The sequence below is a fragment of the Staurois parvus genome, unplaced genomic scaffold (genome assembly GCF_062004578.1).
Source record: "Staurois parvus isolate SC_StPar_1 unplaced genomic scaffold, SC_StPar_1.0 ptg000020l, whole genome shotgun sequence".
NCBI classification, from domain to species: domain Eukaryota; kingdom Metazoa; phylum Chordata; class Amphibia; order Anura; family Ranidae; genus Staurois; species Staurois parvus.
This window is the reverse complement of record NW_028317816.1, coordinates 6320583-6342055: the sequence shown is the minus strand read 5'-3', so window position 1 is coordinate 6342055 and position 21473 is coordinate 6320583. Positions and strand designations below refer to the sequence as shown.

Sequence of the window (21473 nt, the reverse complement as noted above, 5' to 3'; positions counted from 1 at the left end):
CACCAACTTTGCTGCAGACACGCAGTCTAACGGCATGGAATTAGGAAGCGTCAACAGGTGCAAAATGTCATGTATTCCCCATCTTTTTTTTTCACTTTCTGCTGTTCCTTTTTTATTGGCTCTAGATGATGAACTGTGCCCGCGTCAAGAGAAATTCGCCTGGATGGAGCCACTCTTTTGCCAGGACATTCAGAGATGTAGCTCAACCATCAATTTCAAGTCTACACTTTTCTCCTACCTGGCTGGCATTTTTACATGAATGCAAAGTGTTTGACTGTGGTTGGGGTCCCAAAACTCTTGTCACCGCTTCAGTATCTGTTCCCTTTGACTTCACCTCGGGCAATGATTCATTTGGTTAAAAGACACATGCAGGATGTCTTTCCACAAATAGTCATATTCACAAACTCCTCTTGGCGATCATGAATTCAAACGTCAAGGGTGGAGGATGTATGAAAAATGGCAGCGTTCCTATTTTTCTTCCCCATCTTTGTTCATTTTCAGCCTGTTGATTAGCTCTAGATCAAGGACTCTGTGTTCTTCCAAAAACAGGAGGATGTCTGCCTGCTGTCTTCCAAGGGACAAATGAAAAGTTAGAAGCGTAAGAAACGGTCTGAAGCAAGATGCAGATAGTTTCCTTCCCCAAATCTTTTTGCCCGCATGCATTTCATCTTCACAGGAGTGGAAGCCAAAAGATTGGCAAATTGGTTTTTCCCACCTTCTTTTATTTTCGGTCCATTGTTTGATTCTAGAGCACAGACTCTGCCTGTTTAAAATAAGATTAGGTGGGATTGGCCCACTGTTACCTCTTGACTTCACAAGAGATATCTGAGTTGTAGCCTTGGCTCTTAAACCTTTTAGCAAAAATGAAGCAATGTACAAAGCTGGAAAGTTTTCAAGCTACTCGTAAGCTGGTTTTTCTTGGCACCAAACAGCTAAGAAAAATAAGCAATGAAAAAAGAAGAAAAAGAAAAAAACAACAACTTTTGGAGGAGTGATGAGTTCAAAAGGACGTTGCATAGTCTCCTTTGCTATCTCCTCCTCTGCCTTTCATGCTGCGTTAGAGATTTTGAAGCTTGATGTGCGTAACATTTGTCAAGAAGTTCCTCACAACTGTTCTGTGCCTGTGCTGACACAAGTCTGCCTTTGGCACGAGCACAGTGTCCGGGTGTGGTGCTGTGGCTTAGTTGGTTAAAGCGCCTGTCTAGTAAACAGGAGATCCTGAGTTTGACTCTCAGCAGCGCCTTTCTTTGGCTGCAGATTAAGCCCTTGAAAAGGTTTTAAGAGTGGCCTCGGGAGCTTTGTGCCGCAATGGCATGGTTTAGGCAGCAGCCCTGCTCTTGATGCTTCCAGCTGATCTCTTCAAAGCCCTGCGAGTTTGCTGGACCTTTTAGCCTAGGTTATGCCAGCCTGGTGTCCACGGCAAGCACAAAACAGTGCACCTTTAGACGAAGGGCTCGATGAGGATGGGATTCGAACCCATGCATGCAGAGCACAATGGATTAGCAGTCCATCGCCTTAACCACTCGGCCACCTCATCCACAGCAAGCTTGCGAGCTTTGATTTTGGGAGCTGCATGTCACAAGCAGAAACTTGAGGAAAAGACACAAGCAGGATGCCGTTTCTCACCTCCTAATAGAGCACCTTGCTTCCGTGCTGTCAATTCATTGTGACAAAAGCTTCATTCTTCCTTTTCTGCCAAGGGTATAATCAAATGTTACAAATGCAATCAAGGGTGTAAAGCAAGTCACAAGTAGTAATGCTCACCAACTTTGCTGCAGACACGCAGTCTAACGGCATGGAATTAGGAAGCGTCAACAGGTGCAAAATGTCATGTATTCCCCATCTTTTTTTTTCACTTTCTGCTGTTCCTTTTTTATTGGCTCTAGATGATGAACTGTGCCCGCGTCAAGAGAAATTCGCCTGGATGGAGCCACTCTTTTGCCAGGACATTCAGAGATGTAGCTCAACCATCAATTTCAAGTCTACACTTTTCTCCTACCTGGCTGGCATTTTTACATGAATGCAAAGTGTTTGACTGTGGTTGGGGTCCCAAAACTCTTGTCACCGCTTCAGTATCTGTTCCCTTTGACTTCACCTCGGGCAATGATTCATTTGGTTAAAAGACACATGCAGGATGTCTTTCCACAAATAGTCATATTCACAAACTCCTCTTGGCGATCATGAATTCAAACGTCAAGGGTGGAGGATGTATGAAAAATGGCAGCGTTCCTATTTTTCTTCCCCATCTTTGTTCATTTTCAGCCTGTTGATTAGCTCTAGATCAAGGACTCTGTGTTCTTCCAAAAACAGGAGGATGTCTGCCTGCTGTCTTCCAAGGGACAAATGAAAAGTTAGAAGCGTAAGAAACGGTCTGAAGCAAGATGCAGATAGTTTCCTTCCCCAAATCTTTTTGCCCGCATGCATTTCATCTTCACGGGAGTGGAAGCCAAAAGATGGGCAAATTGGTTTTTCCCACCTTCTTTTATTTTCGGTCCATTGTTTGATTCTAGAGCACAGACTCTGCCTGTTTAAAATAAGATTAGGTGGGATTGGCCCACTGTTACCTCTTGACTTCACAAGAGATATCTGAGTTGTAGCCTTGGCTCTTAAACCTTTTAGCAAAAATGAAGCAATGTACAAAGCTGGAAAGTTTTCAAGCTACTCGTAAGCTGGTTTTTCTTGGCACCAAACAGCTAAGAAAAATAAGCAATGAAAAAAGAAGAAAAAGAAAAAAACAACAACTTTTGGAGGAGTGATGAGTTCAAAAGGACGTTGCATAGTCTCCTTTGCTATCTCCTCCTCTGCCTTTCATGCTGCGTTAGAGATTTTGAAGCTTGATGTGCGTAACATTTGTCAAGAAGTTCCTCACAACTGTTCTGTGCCTGTGCTGACACAAGTCTGCCTTTGGCACGAGCACAGTGTCCGGGTGTGGTGCTGTGGCTTAGTTGGTTAAAGCGCCTGTCTAGTAAACAGGAGATCCTGAGTTCGACTCTCAGCAGCGCCTTTCTTTGGCTGCAGATTAAGCCCTTGAAAAGGTTTTAAGAGTGGCCTCGGGAGCTTTGTGCCGCAATGGCATGGTTTAGGCAGCAGCCCTGCTCTTGATGCTTCCAGCTGATCTCTTCAAAGCCCTGCGAGTTTGCTGGACCTTTTAGCCTAGGTTATGCCAGCCTGGTGTCCACGGCAAGCACAAAACAGTGCACCTTTAGACGAAGGGCTCGATGAGGATGGGATTCGAACCCATGCATGCAGAGCACAATGGATTAGCAGTCCATCGCCTTAACCACTCGGCCACCTCATCCACAGCAAGCTTGCGAGCTTTGATTTTGGGAGCTGCATGTCACAAGCAGAAACTTGAGGAAAAGACACAAGCAGGATGCCGTTTCTCACCTCCTAATAGAGCACCTTGCTTCCGTGCTGTCAATTCATTGTGACAAAAGCTTCATTCTTCCTTTTCTGCCAAGGGTATAATCAAATGTTACAAATGCAATCAAGGGTGTAAAGCAAGTCACAAGTAGTAATGCTCACCAACTTTGCTGCAGACACGCAGTCTAACGGCATGGAATTAGGAAGCGTCAACAGGTGCAAAATGTCATGTATTCCCCATCTTTTTTTTTCACTTTCTGCTGTTCCTTTTTTATTGGCTCTAAATGATGAACTGTGCCCGCGTCAAGAGAAATTCGCCTGGATGGAGCCACTCTTTTGCCAGGACATTCAGAGATGTAGCTCAACCATCAATTTCAAGTCTACACTTTTCTCCTACCTGGCTGGCATTTTTACATGAATGCAAAGTGTTTGACTGTGGTTGGGGTCCCAAAACTCTTGTCACCGCTTCAGTATCTGTTCCCTTTGACTTCACCTCGGGCAATGATTCATTTGGTTAAAAGACACATGCAGGATGTCTTTCCACAAATAGTCATATTCACAAACTCCTCTTGGCGATCATGAATTCAAACGTCAAGGGTGGAGGATGTATGAAAAATGGCAGCGTTCCTATTTTTCTTCCCCATCTTTGTTCATTTTCAGCCTGTTGATTAGCTCTAGATCAAGGACTCTGTGTTCTTCCAAAAACAGGAGGATGTCTGCCTGCTGTCTTCCAAGGGACAAATGAAAAGTTAGAAGCGTAAGAAACGGTCTGAAGCAAGATGCAGATAGTTTCCTTCCCCAAATCTTTTTGCCCGCATGCATTTCATCTTCACGGGAGTGGAAGCCAAAAGATGGGCAAATTGGTTTTTCCCACCTTCTTTTATTTTCGGTCCATTGTTTGATTCTAGAGCACAGACTCTGCCTGTTTAAAATAAGATTAGGTGGGATTGGCCCACTGTTACCTCTTGACTTCACAAGAGATATCTGAGTTGTAGCCTTGGCTCTTAAACCTTTTAGCAAAAATGAAGCAATGTACAAAGCTGGAAAGTTTTCAAGCTACTCGTAAGCTGGTTTTTCTTGGCACCAAACAGCTAAGAAAAATAAGCAATGAAAAAAGAAGAAAAAGAAAAAAACAACAACTTTTGGAGGAGTGATGAGTTCAAAAGGACGTTGCATAGTCTCCTTTGCTATCTCCTCCTCTGCCTTTCATGCTGCGCTAGAGATTTTGAAGCTTGATGTGCGTAACATTTGTCAAGAAGTTCCTCACAACTGTTCTGTGCCTGTGCTGACACAAGTCTGCCTTTGGCACGAGCACAGTGTCCGGGTGTGGTGCTGTGGCTTAGTTGGTTAAAGCGCCTGTCTAGTAAACAGGAGATCCTGAGTTCGACTCTCAGCAGCGCCTTTCTTTGGCTGCAGATTAAGCCCTTGAAAAGGTTTTAAGAGTGGCCTCGGGAGCTTTGTGCCGCAATGGCATGGTTTAGGCAGCAGCCCTGCTCTTGATGCTTCCAGCTGATCTCTTCAAAGCCCTGCGAGTTTGCTGGACCTTTTAGCCTAGGTTATGCCAGCCTGGTGTCCACGGCAAGCACAAAACAGTGCACCTTTAGACGAAGGGCTCGATGAGGATGGGATTCGAACCCATGCATGCAGAGCACAATGGATTAGCAGTCCATCGCCTTAACCACTCGGCCACCTCATCCACAGCAAGCTTGCGAGCTTTGATTTTGGGAGCTGCATGTCACAAGCAGAAACTTGAGGAAAAGACACAAGCAGGATGCCGTTTCTCACCTCCTAATAGAGCACCTTGCTTCCGTGCTGTCAATTCATTGTGACAAAAGCTTCATTCTTCCTTTTCTGCCAAGGGTATAATCAAATGTTACAAATGCAATCAAGGGTGTAAAGCAAGTCACAAGTAGTAATGCTCACCAACTTTGCTGCAGACACGCAGTCTAACGGCATGGAATTAGGAAGCGTCAACAGGTGCAAAATGTCATGTATTCCCCATCTTTTTTTTTCACTTTCTGCTGTTCCTTTTTTATTGGCTCTAGATGATGAACTGTGCCCGCGTCAAGAGAAATTCGCCTGGATGGAGCCACTCTTTTGCCAGGACATTCAGAGATGTAGCTCAACCATCAATTTCAAGTCTACACTTTTCTCCTACCTGGCTGGCATTTTTACATGAATGCAAAGTGTTTGACTGTGGTTGGGGTCCCAAAACTCTTGTCACCGCTTCAGTATCTGTTCCCTTTGACTTCACCTCGGGCAATGATTCATTTGGTTAAAAGACACATGCAGGATGTCTTTCCACAAATAGTCATATTCACAAACTCCTCTTGGCGATCATGAATTCAAACGTCAAGGGTGGAGGATGTATGAAAAATGGCAGCGTTCCTATTTTTCTTCCCCATCTTTGTTCATTTTCAGCCTGTTGATTAGCTCTAGATCAAGGACTCTGTGTTCTTCCAAAAACAGGAGGATGTCTGCCTGCTGTCTTCCAAGGGACAAATGAAAAGTTAGAAGCGTAAGAAACGGTCTGAAGCAAGATGCAGATAGTTTCCTTCCCCAAATCTTTTTGCCCGCATGCATTTCATCTTCACGGGAGTGGAAGCCAAAAGATGGGCAAATTGGTTTTTCCCACCTTCTTTTATTTTCGGTCCATTGTTTGATTCTAGAGCACAGACTCTGCCTGTTTAAAATAAGATTAGGTGGGATTGGCCCACTGTTACCTCTTGACTTCACAAGAGATATCTGAGTTGTAGCCTTGGCTCTTAAACCTTTTAGCAAAAATGAAGCAATGTACAAAGCTGGAAAGTTTTCAAGCTACTCGTAAGCTGGTTTTTCTTGGCACCAAACAGCTAAGAAAAATAAGCAATGAAAAAAGAAGAAAAAGAAAAAAACAACAACTTTTGGAGGAGTGATGAGTTCAAAAGGACGTTGCATAGTCTCCTTTGCTATCTCCTCCTCTGCCTTTCATGCTGCGTTAGAGATTTTGAAGCTTGATGTGCGTAACATTTGTCAAGAAGTTCCTCACAACTGTTCTGTGCCTGTGCTGACACAAGTCTGCCTTTGGCACGAGCACAGTGTCCGGGTGTGGTGCTGTGGCTTAGTTGGTTAAAGCGCCTGTCTAGTAAACAGGAGATCCTGAGTTCGACTCTCAGCAGCGCCTTTCTTTGGCTGCAGATTAAGCCCTTGAAAAGGTTTTAAGAGTGGCCTCGGGAGCTTTGTGCCGCAATGGCATGGTTTAGGCAGCAGCCCTGCTCTTGATGCTTCCAGCTGATCTCTTCAAAGCCCTGCGAGTTTGCTGGACCTTTTAGCCTAGGTTATGCCAGCCTGGTGTCCACGGCAAGCACAAAACAGTGCACCTTTAGACGAAGGGCTCGATGAGGATGGGATTCGAACCCATGCATGCAGAGCACAATGGATTAGCAGTCCATCGCCTTAACCACTCGGCCACCTCATCCACAGCAAGCTTGCGAGCTTTGATTTTGGGAGCTGCATGTCACAAGCAGAAACTTGAGGAAAAGACACAAGCAGGATGCCGTTTCTCACCTCCTAATAGAGCACCTTGCTTCCGTGCTGTCAATTCATTGTGACAAAAGCTTCATTCTTCCTTTTCTGCCAAGGGTATAATCAAATGTTACAAATGCAATCAAGGGTGTAAAGCAAGTCACAAGTAGTAATGCTCACCAACTTTGCTGCAGACACGCAGTCTAACGGCATGGAATTAGGAAGCGTCAACAGGTGCAAAATGTCATGTATTCCCCATCTTTTTTTTTCACTTTCTGCTGTTCCTTTTTTATTGGCTCTAGATGATGAACTGTGCCCGCGTCAAGAGAAATTCGCCTGGATGGAGCCACTCTTTTGCCAGGACATTCAGAGATGTAGCTCAACCATCAATTTCAAGTCTACACTTTTCTCCTACCTGGCTGGCATTTTTACATGAATGCAAAGTGTTTGACTGTGGTTGGGGTCCCAAAACTCTTGTCACCGCTTCAGTATCTGTTCCCTTTGACTTCACCTCGGGCAATGATTCATTTGGTTAAAAGACACATGCAGGATGTCTTTCCACAAATAGTCATATTCACAAACTCCTCTTGGCGATCATGAATTCAAACGTCAAGGGTGGAGGATGTATGAAAAATGGCAGCGTTCCTATTTTTCTTCCCCATCTTTGTTCATTTTCAGCCTGTTGATTAGCTCTAGATCAAGGACTCTGTGTTCTTCCAAAAACAGGAGGATGTCTGCCTGCTGTCTTCCAAGGGACAAATGAAAAGTTAGAAGCGTAAGAAACGGTCTGAAGCAAGATGCAGATAGTTTCCTTCCCCAAATCTTTTTGCCCGCATGCATTTCATCTTCACGGGAGTGGAAGCCAAAAGATGGGCAAATTGGTTTTTCCCACCTTCTTTTATTTTCGGTCCATTGTTTGATTCTAGAGCACAGACTCTGCCTGTTTAAAATAAGATTAGGTGGGATTGGCCCACTGTTACCTCTTGACTTCACAAGAGATATCTGAGTTGTAGCCTTGGCTCTTAAACCTTTTAGCAAAAATGAAGCAATGTACAAAGCTGGAAAGTTTTCAAGCTACTCGTAAGCTGGTTTTTCTTGGCACCAAACAGCTAAGAAAAATAAGCAATGAAAAAAGAAGAAAAAGAAAAAAACAACAACTTTTGGAGGAGTGATGAGTTCAAAAGGACGTTGCATAGTCTCCTTTGCTATCTCCTCCTCTGCCTTTCATGCTGCGCTAGAGATTTTGAAGCTTGATGTGCGTAACATTTGTCAAGAAGTTCCTCACAACTGTTCTGTGCCTGTGCTGACACAAGTCTGCCTTTGGCACGAGCACAGTGTCCGGGTGTGGTGCTGTGGCTTAGTTGGTTAAAGCGCCTGTCTAGTAAACAGGAGATCCTGAGTTCGACTCTCAGCAGCGCCTTTCTTTGGCTGCAGATTAAGCCCTTGAAAAGGTTTTAAGAGTGGCCTCGGGAGCTTTGTGCCGCAATGGCATGGTTTAGGCAGCAGCCCTGCTCTTGATGCTTCCAGCTGATCTCTTCAAAGCCCTGCGAGTTTGCTGGACCTTTTAGCCTAGGTTATGCCAGCCTGGTGTCCACGGCAAGCACAAAACAATGCACCTTTAGACGAAGGGCTCGATGAGGATGGGATTTGAACCCATGCATGCAGAGCACAATGGATTAGCAGTCCATCGCCTTAACCACTCGGCCACCTCATCCACAGCAAGCTTGCGAGCTTTGATTTTGGGAGCTGCATGTCACAAGCAGAAACTTGAGGAAAAGACACAAGCAGGATGCCGTTTCTCACCTCCTAATAGAGCACCTTGCTTCCGTGCTGTCAATTCATTGTGACAAAAGCTTCATTCTTCCTTTTCTGCCAAGGGTATAATCAAATGTTACAAATGCAATCAAGGGTGTAAAGCAAGTCACAAGTAGTAATGCTCACCAACTTTGCTGCAGACACGCAGTCTAACGGCATGGAATTAGGAAGCGTCAACAGGTGCAAAATGTCCTGTATTCCCCATCTTTTTTTTTCACTTTCTGCTGTTCCTTTTTTATTGGCTCTAGATGATGAACTGTGCCCGCGTCAAGAGAAATTCGCCTGGATGGAGCCACTCTTTTGCCAGGACATTCAGAGATGTAGCTCAACCATCAATTTCAAGTCTACACTTTTCTCCTACCTGGCTGGCATTTTTACATGAATGCAAAGTGTTTGACTGTGGTTGGGGTCCCAAAACTCTTGTCACCGCTTCAGTATCTGTTCCCTTTGACTTCACCTCGGGCAATGATTCATTTGGTTAAAAGACACATGCAGGATGTCTTTCCACAAATAGTCATATTCACAAACTCCTCTTGGCGATCATGAATTCAAACGTCAAGGGTGGAGGATGTATGAAAAATGGCAGCGTTCCTATTTTTCTTCCCCATCTTTGTTCATTTTCAGCCTGTTGATTAGCTCTAGATCAAGGACTCTGTGTTCTTCCAAAAACAGGAGGATGTCTGCCTGCTGTCTTCCAAGGGACAAATGAAAAGTTAGAAGCGTAAGAAACGGTCTGAAGCAAGATTCAGATAGTTTCCTTCCCCAAATCTTTTTGCCCGCATGCATTTCATCTTCACGGGAGTGGAAGCCAAAAGATGGGCAAATTGGTTTTTCCCACCTTCTTTTATTTTCGGTCCATTGTTTGATTCTAGAGCACAGACTCTGCCTGTTTAAAATAAGATTAGGTGGGATTGGCCCACTGTTACCTCTTGACTTCACAAGAGATATCTGAGTTGTAGCCTTGGCTCTTAAACCTTTTAGCAAAAATGAAGCAATGTACAAAGCTGGAAAGTTTTCAAGCTACTCGTAAGCTGGTTTTTCTTGGCACCAAACAGCTAAGAAAAATAAGCAATGAAAAAAGAAGAAAAAGAAAAAAACAACAACTTTTGGAGGAGTGATGAGTTCAAAAGGACGTTGCATAGTCTCCTTTGCTATCTCCTCCTCTGCCTTTCATGCTGCGTTAGAGATTTTGAAGCTTGATGTGCGTAACATTTGTCAAGAAGTTCCTCACAACTGTTCTGTGCCTGTGCTGACACAAGTCTGCCTTTGGCACGAGCACAGTGTCCGGGTGTGGTGCTGTGGCTTAGTTGGTTAAAGCGCCTGTCTAGTAAACAGGAGATCCTGAGTTTGACTCTCAGCAGCGCCTTTCTTTGGCTGCAGATTAAGCCCTTGAAAAGGTTTTAAGAGTGGCCTCGGGAGCTTTGTGCCGCAATGGCATGGTTTAGGCAGCAGCCCTGCTCTTGATGCTTCCAGCTGATCTCTTCAAAGCCCTGCGAGTTTGCTGGACCTTTTAGCCTAGGTTATGCCAGCCTGGTGTCCACGGCAAGCACAAAACAGTGCACCTTTAGACGAAGGGCTCGATGAGAATGGGATTCGAACCCATGCATGCAGAGCACAATGGATTAGCAGTCCATCGCCTTAACCACTCGGCCACCTCATCCACAGCAAGCTTGCGAGCTTTGATTTTGGGAGCTGCATGTCACAAGCAGAAACTTGAGGAAAAGACACAAGCAGGATGCCGTTTCTCACCTCCTAATAGAGCACCTTGCTTCCGTGCTGTCAATTCATTGTGACAAAAGCTTCATTCTTCCTTTTCTGCCAAGGGTATAATCAAATGTTACAAATGCAATCAAGGGTGTAAAGCAAGTCACAAGTAGTAATGCTCACCAACTTTGCTGCAGACACGCAGTCTAACGGCATGGAATTAGGAAGCGTCAACAGGTGCAAAATGTCATGTATTCCCCATCTTTTTTTTTCACTTTCTGCTGTTCCTTTTTTATTGGCTCTAGATGATGAACTGTGCCCGCGTCAAGAGAAATTCGCCTGGATGGAGCCACTCTTTTGCCAGGACATTCAGAGATGTAGCTCAACCATCAATTTCAAGTCTACACTTTTCTCCTACCTGGCTGGCATTTTTACATGAATGCAAAGTGTTTGACTGTGGTTGGGGTCCCAAAACTCTTGTCACCGCTTCAGTATCTGTTCCCTTTGACTTCACCTCGGGCAATGATTCATTTGGTTAAAAGACACATGCAGGATGTCTTTCCACAAATAGTCATATTCACAAACTCCTCTTGGCGATCATGAATTCAAACGTCAAGGGTGGAGGATGTATGAAAAATGGCAGCGTTCCTATTTTTCTTCCCCATCTTTGTTCATTTTCAGCCTGTTGATTAGCTCTAGATCAAGGACTCTGTGTTCTTCCAAAAACAGGAGGATGTCTGCCTGCTGTCTTCCAAGGGACAAATGAAAAGTTAGAAGCGTAAGAAACGGTCTGAAGCAAGATGCAGATAGTTTCCTTCCCCAAATCTTTTTGCCCGCATGCATTTCATCTTCACGGGAGTGGAAGCCAAAAGATGGGCAAATTGGTTTTTCCCACCTTCTTTTATTTTCGGTCCATTGTTTGATTCTAGAGCACAGACTCTGCCTGTTTAAAATAAGATTAGGTGGGATTGGCCCACTGTTACCTCTTGACTTCACAAGAGATATCTGAGTTGTAGCCTTGGCTCTTAAACCTTTTAGCAAAAATGAAGCAATGTACAAAGCTGGAAAGTTTTCAAGCTACTCGTAAGCTGGTTTTTCTTGGCACCAAACAGCTAAGAAAAATAAGCAATGAAAAAAGAAGAAAAAGAAAAAAACAACAACTTTTGGAGGAGTGATGAGTTCAAAAGGACGTTGCATAGTCTCCTTTGCTATCTCCTCCTCTGCCTTTCATGCTGCGTTAGAGATTTTGAAGCTTGATGTGCGTAACATTTGTCAAGAAGTTCCTCACAACTGTTCTGTGCCTGTGCTGACACAAGTCTGCCTTTGGCACGAGCACAGTGTCTGGGTGTGGTGCTGTGGCTTAGTTGGTTAAAGCGCCTGTCTAGTAAACAGGAGATCCTGAGTTCGACTCTCAGCAGTGCCTTTCTTTGGCTGCAGATTAAGCCTTTGAAAAGGTTTTAAGAGTGGCCTCGGGAGCTTTTTGCCACAATGGCATGGTTTAGGCAGCAGCCCTGCTCTTGATGCTTCCAGCTGATCTCTTCAAAGCCCTGCGAGTTTGCTGGACCTTTTAGCCTAGGTTATGCCAGCCTGGTGTCCACGGCAAGCACAAAACAGTGCACCTTTAGACGAAGGGCTCGATGAGGATGGGATTCGAACCCATGCATGCAGAGCACAATGGATTAGCAGTCCATCGCCTTAACCACTCGGCCACCTCATCCACAGCAAGCTTGCGAGCTTTGATTTTGGGAGCTGCATGTCACAAGCAGAAACTTGAGGAAAAGACACAAGCAGGATGCCGTTTCTCACCTCCTAATAGAGCACCTTGCTTCCGTGCTGTCAATTCATTGTGACAAAAGCTTCATTCTTCCTTTTCTGCCAAGGGTATAATCAAATGTTACAAATGCAATCAAGGGTGTAAAGCAAGTCACAAGTAGTAATGCTCACCAACTTTGCTGCAGACACGCAGTCTAACGGCATGGAATTAGGAAGCGTCAACAGGTGCAAAATGTCATGTATTCCCCATCTTTTTTTTTCACTTTCTGCTGTTCCTTTTTTATTGGCTCTAGATGATGAACTGTGCCCGCGTCAAGAGAAATTCGCCTGGATGGAGCCACTCTTTTGCCAGGACATTCAGAGATGTAGCTCAACCATCAATTTCAAGTCTACACTTTTCTCCTACCTGGCTGGCATTTTTACATGAATGCAAAGTGTTTGACTGTGGTTGGGGTCCCAAAACTCTTGTCACCGCTTCAGTATCTGTTCCCTTTGACTTCACCTCGGGCAATGATTCATTTGGTTAAAAGACACATGCAGGATGTCTTTCCACAAATAGTCATATTCACAAACTCCTCTTGGCGATCATGAATTCAAACGTCAAGGGTGGAGGATGTATGAAAAATGGCAGCGTTCCTATTTTTCTTCCCCATCTTTGTTCATTTTCAGCCTGTTGATTAGCTCTAGATCAAGGACTCTGTGTTCTTCCAAAAACAGGAGGATGTCTGCCTGCTGTCTTCCAAGGGACAAATGAAAAGTTAGAAGCGTAAGAAACGGTCTGAAGCAAGATGCAGATAGTTTCCTTCCCCAAATCTTTTTGCCCGCATGCATTTCATCTTCACAGGAGTGGAAGCCAAAAGATGGGCAAATTGGCTTTTCCCACCTTCTTTTATTTTCGGTCCATTGTTTGATTCTAGAGCACAGACTCTGCCTGTTTAAAATAAGATTAGGTGGGATTGGCCCACTGTTACCTCTTGACTTCACAAGAGATATCTGAGTTGTAGCCTTGGCTCTTAAACCTTTTGGCAAAAATGAAGCAATGTACAAAGCTGGAAAGTTTTCAAGCTACTCGTAAGCTGGTTTTTCTTGGCACCAAACAGCTAAGAAAAATAAGCAATGAAAAAAGAAGAAAAAGAAAAAAACAACAACTTTTGGAGGAGTGATGAGTTCAAAAGGACGTTGCATAGTCTCCTTTGCTATCTCCTCCTCTGCCTTTCATGCTGCGTTAGAGATTTTGAAGCTTGATGTGCGTAACATTTGTCAAGAAGTTCCTCACAACTGTTCTGTGCCTGTGCTGACACAAGTCTGCCTTTGGCACGAGCACAGTGTCCGGGTGTGGTGCTGTGGCTTAGTTGGTTAAAGCGCCTGTCTAGTAAACAGGAGATCCTGAGTTTGACTCTCAGCAGCGCCTTTCTTTGGCTGCAGATTAAGCCCTTGAAAAGGTTTTAAGAGTGGCCTCGGGAGCTTTGTGCCGCAATGGCATGGTTTAGGCAGCAGCCCTGCTCTTGATGCTTCCAGCTGATCTCTTCAAAGCCCTGCGAGTTTGCTGGACCTTTTAGCCTAGGTTATGCCAGCCTGGTGTCCACGGCAAGCACAAAACAGTGCACCTTTAGACGAAGGGCTCGATGAGGATGGGATTCGAACCCATGCATGCAGAGCACAATGGATTAGCAGTCCATCGCCTTAACCACTCGGCCACCTCATCCACAGCAAGCTTGCGAGCTTTGATTTTGGGAGCTGCATGTCACAAGCAGAAACTTGAGGAAAAGACACAAGCAGGATGCCGTTTCTCACCTCCTAATAGAGCACCTTGCTTCCGTGCTGTCAATTCATTGTGACAAAAGCTTCATTCTTCCTTTTCTGCCAAGGGTATAATCAAATGTTACAAATGCAATCAAGGGTGTAAAGCAAGTCACAAGTAGTAATGCTCACCAACTTTGCTGCAGACACGCAGTCTAACGGCATGGAATTAGGAAGCGTCAACAGGTGCAAAATGTCATGTATTCCCCATCTTTTTTTTTCACTTTCTGCTGTTCCTTTTTTATTGGCTCTAGATGATGAACTGTGCCCGCGTCAAGAGAAATTCGCCTGGATGGAGCCACTCTTTTGCCAGGACATTCAGAGATGTAGCTCAACCATCAATTTCAAGTCTACACTTTTCTCCTACCTGGCTGGCATTTTTACATGAATGCAAAGTGTTTGACTGTGGTTGGGGTCCCAAAACTCTTGTCACCGCTTCAGTATCTGTTCCCTTTGACTTCACCTCGGGCAATGATTCATTTGGTTAAAAGACACATGCAGGATGTCTTTCCACAAATAGTCATATTCACAAACTCCTCTTGGCGATCATGAATTCAAACGTCAAGGGTGGAGGATGTATGAAAAATGGCAGCGTTCCTATTTTTCTTCCCCATCTTTGTTCATTTTCAGCCTGTTGATTAGCTCTAGATCAAGGACTCTGTGTTCTTCCAAAAACAGGAGGATGTCTGCCTGCTGTCTTCCAAGGGACAAATGAAAAGTTAGAAGCGTAAGAAACGGTCTGAAGCAAGATGCAGATAGTTTCCTTCCCCAAATCTTTTTGCCCGCATGCATTTCATCTTCACGGGAGTGGAAGCCAAAAGATGGGCAAATTGGTTTTTCCCACCTTCTTTTATTTTCGGTCCATTGTTTGATTCTAGAGCACAGACTCTGCCTGTTTAAAATAAGATTAGGTGGGATTGGCCCACTGTTACCTCTTGACTTCACAAGAGATATCTGAGTTGTAGCCTTGGCTCTTAAACCTTTTAGCAAAAATGAAGCAATGTACAAAGCTGGAAAGTTTTCAAGCTACTCGTAAGCTGGTTTTTCTTGGCACCAAACAGCTAAGAAAAATAAGCAATGAAAAAAGAAGAAAAAGAAAAAAACAACAACTTTTGGAGGAGTGATGAGTTCAAAAGGACGTTGCATAGTCTCCTTTGCTATCTCCTCCTCTGCCTTTCATGCTGCGCTAGAGATTTTGAAGCTTGATGTGCGTAACATTTGTCAAGAAGTTCCTCACAACTGTTCTGTGCCTGTGCTGACACAAGTCTGCCTTTGGCACGAGCACAGTGTCCGGGTGTGGTGCTGTGGCTTAGTTGGTTAAAGCGCCTGTCTAGTAAACAGGAGATCCTGAGTTCGACTCTCAGCAGCGCCTTTCTTTGGCTGCAGATTAAGCCCTTGAAAAGGTTTTAAGAGTGGCCTCGGGAGCTTTGTGCCGCAATGGCATGGTTTAGGCAGCAGCCCTGCTCTTGATGCTTCCAGCTGATCTCTTCAAAGCCCTGCGAGTTTGCTGGACCTTTTAGCCTAGGTTATGCCAGCCTGGTGTCCACGGCAAGCACAAAACAATGCACCTTTAGACAAAGGGCTCGATGAGGATGGGATTCGAACCCATGCATGCAGAGCACAATGGATTAGCAGTCCATCGCCTTAACCACTCGGCCACCTCATCCACAGCAAGCTTGCGAGCTTTGATTTTGGGAGCTGCATGTCACAAGCAGAAACTTGAGGAAAAGACACAAGCAGGATGCCGTTTCTCACCTCCTAATAGAGCACCTTGCTTCCGTGCTGTCAATTCATTGTGACAAAAGCTTCATTCTTCCTTTTCTGCCAAGGGTATAATCAAATGTTACAAATGCAATCAAGGGTGTAAAGCAAGTCACAAGTAGTAATGCTCACCAACTTTGCTGCAGACACGCAGTCTAACGGCATGGAATTAGGAAGCGTCAACAGGTGCAAAATGTCCTGTATTCCCCATCTTTTTTTTTCACTTTCTGCTGTTCCTTTTTTATTGGCTCTAGATGATGAACTGTGCCCACGTCAAGAGAAATTCGCCTGGATGGAGCCACTCTTTTGCCAGGACATTCAGAGATGTAGCTCAACCATCAATTTCAAGTCTACACTTTTCTCCTACCTGGCTGGCATTTTTACATGAATGCAAAGTGTTTGACTGTGGTTGGGGTCCCAAAACTCTTGTCACCGCTTCAGTATCTGTTCCCTTTGACTTCACCTCGGGCAATGATTCATTTGGTTAAAAGACACATGCAGGATGTCTTTCCACAAATAGTCATATTCACAAACTCCTCTTGGCGATCATGAATTCAAACGTCAAGGGTGGAGGATGTATGAAAAATGGCAGCGTTCCTATTTTTCTTCCCCATCTTTGTTCATTTTCAGCCTGTTGATTAGCTCTAGATCAAGGACTCTGTGTTCTTCCAAAAACAGGAGGATGTCTGCCTGCTGTCTTCCAAGGGACAAATGAAAAGTTAGAAGCGTAAGAAACGGTCTGAAGCAAGATTCAGATAGTTTCCTTCCCCAAATCTTTTTGCCCGCATGCATTTCATCTTCACGGGAGTGGAAGCCAAAAGATGGGCAAATTGGTTTTTCCCACCTTCTTTTATTTTCGGTCCATTGTTTGATTCTAGAGCACAGACTCTGCCTGTTTAAAATAAGATTAGGTGGGATTGGCCCACTGTTACCTCTTGACTTCACAAGAGATATCTGAGTTGTAGCCTTGGCTCTTAAACCTTTTAGCAAAAATGAAGCAATGTACAAAGCTGGAAAGTTTTCAAGCTACTCGTAAGCTGGTTTTTCTTGGCACCAAACAGCTAAGAAAAATAAGCAATGAAAAAAGAAGAAAAAGAAAAAAACAACAACTTTTGGAGGAGTGATGAGTTCAAAAGGACGTTGCATAGTCTCCTTTGCTATCTCCTCCTCTGCCTTTCATGCTGCGTTAGAGATTTTGAAGCTTGATGTGCGTAACATTTGTCAAGAAGTTCCTCACAACTGTTCTGTGCCTGTGCTGACACAAGTCTGCCTTTGGCACGAGCACAGTGTCCGGGTGTGGTGCTGTGGCTTAGTTGGTTAAAGCGCCTGTCTAGTAAACAGGAGATCCTGAGTTTGACTCTCAGCAGCGCCTTTCTTTGGCTGCAGATTAAGCCCTTGAAAAGGTTTTAAGAGTGGCCTCGGGAGCTTTGTGCCGCAATGGCATGGTTTAGGCAGCAGCCCTGCTCTTGATGCTTCCAGCTGATCTCTTCAAAGCCCTGCGAGTTTGCTGGACCTTTTAGCCTAGGTTATGCCAGCCTGGTGTCCACGGCAAGCACAAAACAGTGCACCTTTAGACGAAGGGCTCGATGAGAATGGGATTCGAACCCATGCATGCAGAGCACAATGGATTAGCAGTCCATCGCCTTAACCACTCGGCCACCTCATCCACAGCAAGCTTGCGAGCTTTGATTTTGGGAGCTGCATGTCACAAGCAGAAACTTGAGGAAAAGACACAAGCAGGATGCCGTTTCTCACCTCCTAATAGAGCACCTTGCTTCCGTGCTGTCAATTCATTGTGACAAAAGCTTCATTCTTCCTTTTCTGCCAAGGGTATAATCAAATGTTACAAATGCAATCAAGGGTGTAAAGCAAGTCACAAGTAGTAATGCTCACCAACTTTGCTGCAGACACGCAGTCTAACGGCATGGAATTAGGAAGCGTCAACAGGTGCAAAATGTCATGTATTCCCCATCTTTTTTTTTCACTTTCTGCTGTTCCTTTTTTATTGGCTCTAGATGATGAACTGTGCCCGCGTCAAGAGAAATTCGCCTGGATGGAGCCACTCTTTTGCCAGGACATTCAGAGATGTAGCTCAACCATCAATTTCAAGTCTACACTTTTCTCCTACCTGGCTGGCATTTTTACATGAATGCAAAGTGTTTGACTGTGGTTGGGGTCCCAAAACTCTTGTCACCGCTTCAGTATCTGTTCCCTTTGACTTCACCTCGGGCAATGATTCATTTGGTTAAAAGACACATGCAGGATGTCTTTCCACAAATAGTCATATTCACAAACTCCTCTTGGCGATCATGAATTCAAACGTCAAGGGTGGAGGATGTATGAAAAATGGCAGCGTTCCTATTTTTCTTCCCCATCTTTGTTCATTTTCAGCCTGTTGATTAGCTCTAGATCAAGGACTCTGTGTTCTTCCAAAAACAGGAGGATGTCTGCCTGCTGTCTTCCAAGGGACAAATGAAAAGTTAGAAGCGTAAGAAACGGTCTGAAGCAAGATGCAGATAGTTTCCTTCCCCAAATCTTTTTGCCCGCATGCATTTCATCTTCACGGGAGTGGAAGCCAAAAGATGGGCAAATTGGTTTTTCCCACCTTCTTTTATTTTCGGTCCATTGTTTGATTCTAGAGCACAGACTCTGCCTGTTTAAAATAAGATTAGGTGGGATTGGCCCACTGTTACCTCTTGACTTCACAAGAGATATCTGAGTTGTAGCCTTGGCTCTTAAACCTTTTAGCAAAAATGAAGCAATGTACAAAGCTGGAAAGTTTTCAAGCTACTCGTAAGCTGGTTTTTCTTGGCACCAAACAGCTAAGAAAAATAAGCAATGAAAAAAGAAGAAAAAGAAAAAAACAACAACTTTTGGAGGAGTGATGAGTTCAAAAGGACGTTGCATAGTCTCCTTTGCTATCTCCTCCTCTGCCTTTCATGCTGCGTTAGAGATTTTGAAGCTTGATGTGCGTAACATTTGTCAAGAAGTTCCTCACAACTGTTCTGTGCCTGTGCTGACACAAGTCTGCCTTTGGCACGAGCACAGTGTCTGGGTGTGGTGCTGTGGCTTAGTTGGTTAAAGCGCCTGTCTAGTAAACAGGAGATCCTGAGTTCGACTCTCAGCAGTGCCTTTCTTTGGCTGCAGATTAAGCCTTTGAAAAGGTTTTAAGAGTGGCCTCGGGAGCTTTTTGCCACAATGGCATGGTTTAGGCAGCAGCCCTGCTCTTGATGCTTCCAGCTGATCTCTTCAAAGCCCTGCGAGTTTGCTGGACCTTTTAGCCTAGGTTATGCCAGCCTGGTGTCCACGGCAAGCACAAAACAGTGCACCTTTAGACGAAGGGCTCGATGAGGATGGGATTTGAACCCATGCATGCAGAGCACAATGGATTAGCAGTCCATCGCCTTAACCACTCGGCCACCTCATCCACAGCAAGCTTGCGAGCTTTGATTTTGGGAGCTGCATGTCACAAGCAGAAACTTGAGGAAAAGACACAAGCAGGATGCCGTTTCTCACCTCCTAATAGAGCACCTTGCTTCCGTGCTGTCAATTCATTGTGACAAAAGCTTCATTCTTCCTTTTCTGCCAAGGGTATAATCAAATGTTACAAATGCAATCAAGGGTGTAAAGCAAGTCACAAGTAGTAATGCTCACCAACTTTGCTGCAGACACGCAGTCTAACGGCATGGAATTAGGAAGCGTCAACAGGTGCAAAATGTCATGTATTCCCCATCTTTTTTTTTCACTTTCTGCTGTTCCTTTTTTATTGGCTCTAGATGATGAACTGTGCCCGCGTCAAGAGAAATTCGCCTGGATGGAGCCACTCTTTTGCCAGGACATTCAGAGATGTAGCTCAACCATCAATTTCAAGTCTACACTTTTCTCCTACCTGGCTGGCATTTTTACATGAATGCAAAGTGTTTGACTGTGGTTGGGGTCCCAAAACTCTTGTCACCGCTTCAGTATCTGTTCCCTTTGACTTCACCTCGGGCAATGATTCATTTGGTTAAAAGACACATGCAGGATGTCTTTCCACAAATAGTCATATTCACAAACTCCTCTTGGCGATCATGAATTCAAACGTCAAGGGTGGAGGATGTATGAAAAATGGCAGCGTTCCTATTTTTCTTCCCCATCTTTGTTCATTTTCAGCCTGTTGATTAGCTCTAGATCAAGGACTCTGTGTTCTTCCAAAAACAGGAGGATGTCTGCCTGCTGTCTTCCAAGGGACAAATGAAAAGTTAGAAGCGTAAGAAACGGTCTGAAGCAAGATGCAGATAGTTTCCTTCCCCAAATCTTTTTGCCCGCATGCATTTCATCTTCACAGGAGTGGAAGCCAAAAGATGGGCAAATTGGCTTTTCCCACCTTCTTTTATTTTCGGTCCATTGTTTGATTCTAGAGCACAGACTCTGCCTGTTTAAAATAAGATTAGGTGGGATTGGCCCACTGTTACCTCTTGACTTCACAAGAGATATCTGAGTTGTAGCCTTGGCTCTTAAACCTTTTGGCAAAAATGAAGCAATGTACAAAGCTGGAAAGTTTTCAAGCTACTCGTAAGCTGGTTTTTCTTGGCACCAAACAGCTAAGAAAAATAAGCAATGAAAAAAGAAGAAAAAGAAAAAAACAACAACTTTTGGAGGAGTGATGAGTTCAAAAGGACGTTGCATAGTCTCCTTTGCTATCTCCTCCTCTGCCTTTCATGCTGCGTTAGAGATTTTGAAGCTTGATGTGCGTAACATTTGTCAAGAAGTTCCTCACAACTGTTCTGTGCCTGTGCTGACACAAGTCTGCCTTTGGCACGAGCACAGTGTCCGGGTGTGGTGCTGTGGCTTAGTTGGTTAAAGCGCCTGTCTAGTAAACAGGAGATCCTGAGTTTGACTCTCAGCAGCGCCTTTCTTTGGCTGCAGATTAAGCCCTTGAAAAGGTTTTAAGAGTGGCCTCGGGAGCTTTGTGCCGCAATGGCATGGTTTAGGCAGCAGCCCTGCTCTTGATGCTTCCAGCTGATCTCTTCAAAGCCCTGCGAGTTTGCTGGACCTTTTAGCCTAGGTTATGCCAGCCTGGTGTCCACGGCAAGCACAAAACAGTGCACCTTTAGACGAAGGGCTCGATGAGGATGGGATTCGAACCCATGCATGCAGAGCACAATGGATTAGCAGTCCATCGCCTTAACCACTCGGCCACCTCATCCACAGCAAGCTTGCGAGCTTTGATTTTGGGAGCTGCATGTCACAAGCAGAAACTTGAGGAAAAGACACAAGCAGGATGCCGTTTCTCACCTCCTAATAGAGCACCTTGCTTCCGTGCTGTCAATTCATTGTGACAAAAGCTTCATTCTTCCTTTTCTGCCAAGGGTATAATCAAATGTTACAAATGCAATCAAGGGTGTAAAGCAAGTCACAAGTAGTAATGCTCACCAACTTTGCTGCAGACACGCAGTCTAACGGCATGGAATTAGGAAGCGTCAACAGGTGCAAAATGTCATGTATTCCCCATCTTTTTTTTTCACTTTCTGCTGTTCCTTTTTTATTGGCTCTAGATGATGAACTGTGCCCGCGTCAAGAGAAATTCGCCTGGATGGAGCCACTCTTTTGCCAGGACATTCAGAGATGTAGCTCAACCATCAATTTCAAGTCTACACTTTTCTCCTACCTGGCTGGCATTTTTACATGAATGCAAAGTGTTTGACTGTGGTTGGGGTCCCAAAACTCTTGTCACCGCTTCAGTATCTGTTCCCTTTGACTTCACCTCGGGC

The 21473-nt window shown here is 44.6% G+C and overlaps 15 non-coding genes across 15 annotated transcripts; 7 read left to right on the top strand and 8 right to left on the bottom strand.

The window, feature by feature from the left end:
- Positions 1–1455: 1455 nt before the first annotated feature.
- Positions 1456–1537, bottom strand: TRNAS-GCU (transfer RNA serine (anticodon GCU)). Its single transcript has one exon. It is a non-coding gene; the product is annotated as a tRNA-Ser (tRNA).
- A 1393-nt stretch (positions 1538–2930) lies between these two features.
- TRNAT-AGU (transfer RNA threonine (anticodon AGU)) lies at positions 2931–3004 on the top strand. The gene has a single exon. It is a non-coding gene; the product is annotated as a tRNA-Thr (tRNA).
- A 212-nt stretch (positions 3005–3216) lies between these two features.
- On the bottom strand, positions 3217–3298 carry TRNAS-GCU (transfer RNA serine (anticodon GCU)). The gene has a single exon. It is a non-coding gene; the product is annotated as a tRNA-Ser (tRNA).
- A 1393-nt stretch (positions 3299–4691) lies between these two features.
- TRNAT-AGU (transfer RNA threonine (anticodon AGU)) lies at positions 4692–4765 on the top strand. Its single transcript has one exon. It is a non-coding gene; the product is annotated as a tRNA-Thr (tRNA).
- Positions 4766–4977: 212 nt separating this feature from the next.
- TRNAS-GCU (transfer RNA serine (anticodon GCU)) lies at positions 4978–5059 on the bottom strand. Its single transcript has one exon. It is a non-coding gene; the product is annotated as a tRNA-Ser (tRNA).
- A 1393-nt stretch (positions 5060–6452) lies between these two features.
- Positions 6453–6526, top strand: TRNAT-AGU (transfer RNA threonine (anticodon AGU)). The gene has a single exon. It is a non-coding gene; the product is annotated as a tRNA-Thr (tRNA).
- A 212-nt stretch (positions 6527–6738) lies between these two features.
- Positions 6739–6820, bottom strand: TRNAS-GCU (transfer RNA serine (anticodon GCU)). Its single transcript has one exon. It is a non-coding gene; the product is annotated as a tRNA-Ser (tRNA).
- A 1393-nt stretch (positions 6821–8213) lies between these two features.
- Positions 8214–8287, top strand: TRNAT-AGU (transfer RNA threonine (anticodon AGU)). Its single transcript has one exon. It is a non-coding gene; the product is annotated as a tRNA-Thr (tRNA).
- A 3448-nt stretch (positions 8288–11735) lies between these two features.
- Positions 11736–11809, top strand: TRNAT-AGU (transfer RNA threonine (anticodon AGU)). Its single transcript has one exon. It is a non-coding gene; the product is annotated as a tRNA-Thr (tRNA).
- Positions 11810–12021: 212 nt separating this feature from the next.
- TRNAS-GCU (transfer RNA serine (anticodon GCU)) lies at positions 12022–12103 on the bottom strand. Its single transcript has one exon. It is a non-coding gene; the product is annotated as a tRNA-Ser (tRNA).
- Positions 12104–13782: 1679 nt separating this feature from the next.
- TRNAS-GCU (transfer RNA serine (anticodon GCU)) lies at positions 13783–13864 on the bottom strand. The gene has a single exon. It is a non-coding gene; the product is annotated as a tRNA-Ser (tRNA).
- Positions 13865–15257: 1393 nt separating this feature from the next.
- Positions 15258–15331, top strand: TRNAT-AGU (transfer RNA threonine (anticodon AGU)). Its single transcript has one exon. It is a non-coding gene; the product is annotated as a tRNA-Thr (tRNA).
- Positions 15332–15543: 212 nt separating this feature from the next.
- TRNAS-GCU (transfer RNA serine (anticodon GCU)) lies at positions 15544–15625 on the bottom strand. Its single transcript has one exon. It is a non-coding gene; the product is annotated as a tRNA-Ser (tRNA).
- A 3154-nt stretch (positions 15626–18779) lies between these two features.
- Positions 18780–18853, top strand: TRNAT-AGU (transfer RNA threonine (anticodon AGU)). Its single transcript has one exon. It is a non-coding gene; the product is annotated as a tRNA-Thr (tRNA).
- A 1973-nt stretch (positions 18854–20826) lies between these two features.
- On the bottom strand, positions 20827–20908 carry TRNAS-GCU (transfer RNA serine (anticodon GCU)). The gene has a single exon. It is a non-coding gene; the product is annotated as a tRNA-Ser (tRNA).
- Positions 20909–21473: the final 565 nt, after the last annotated feature.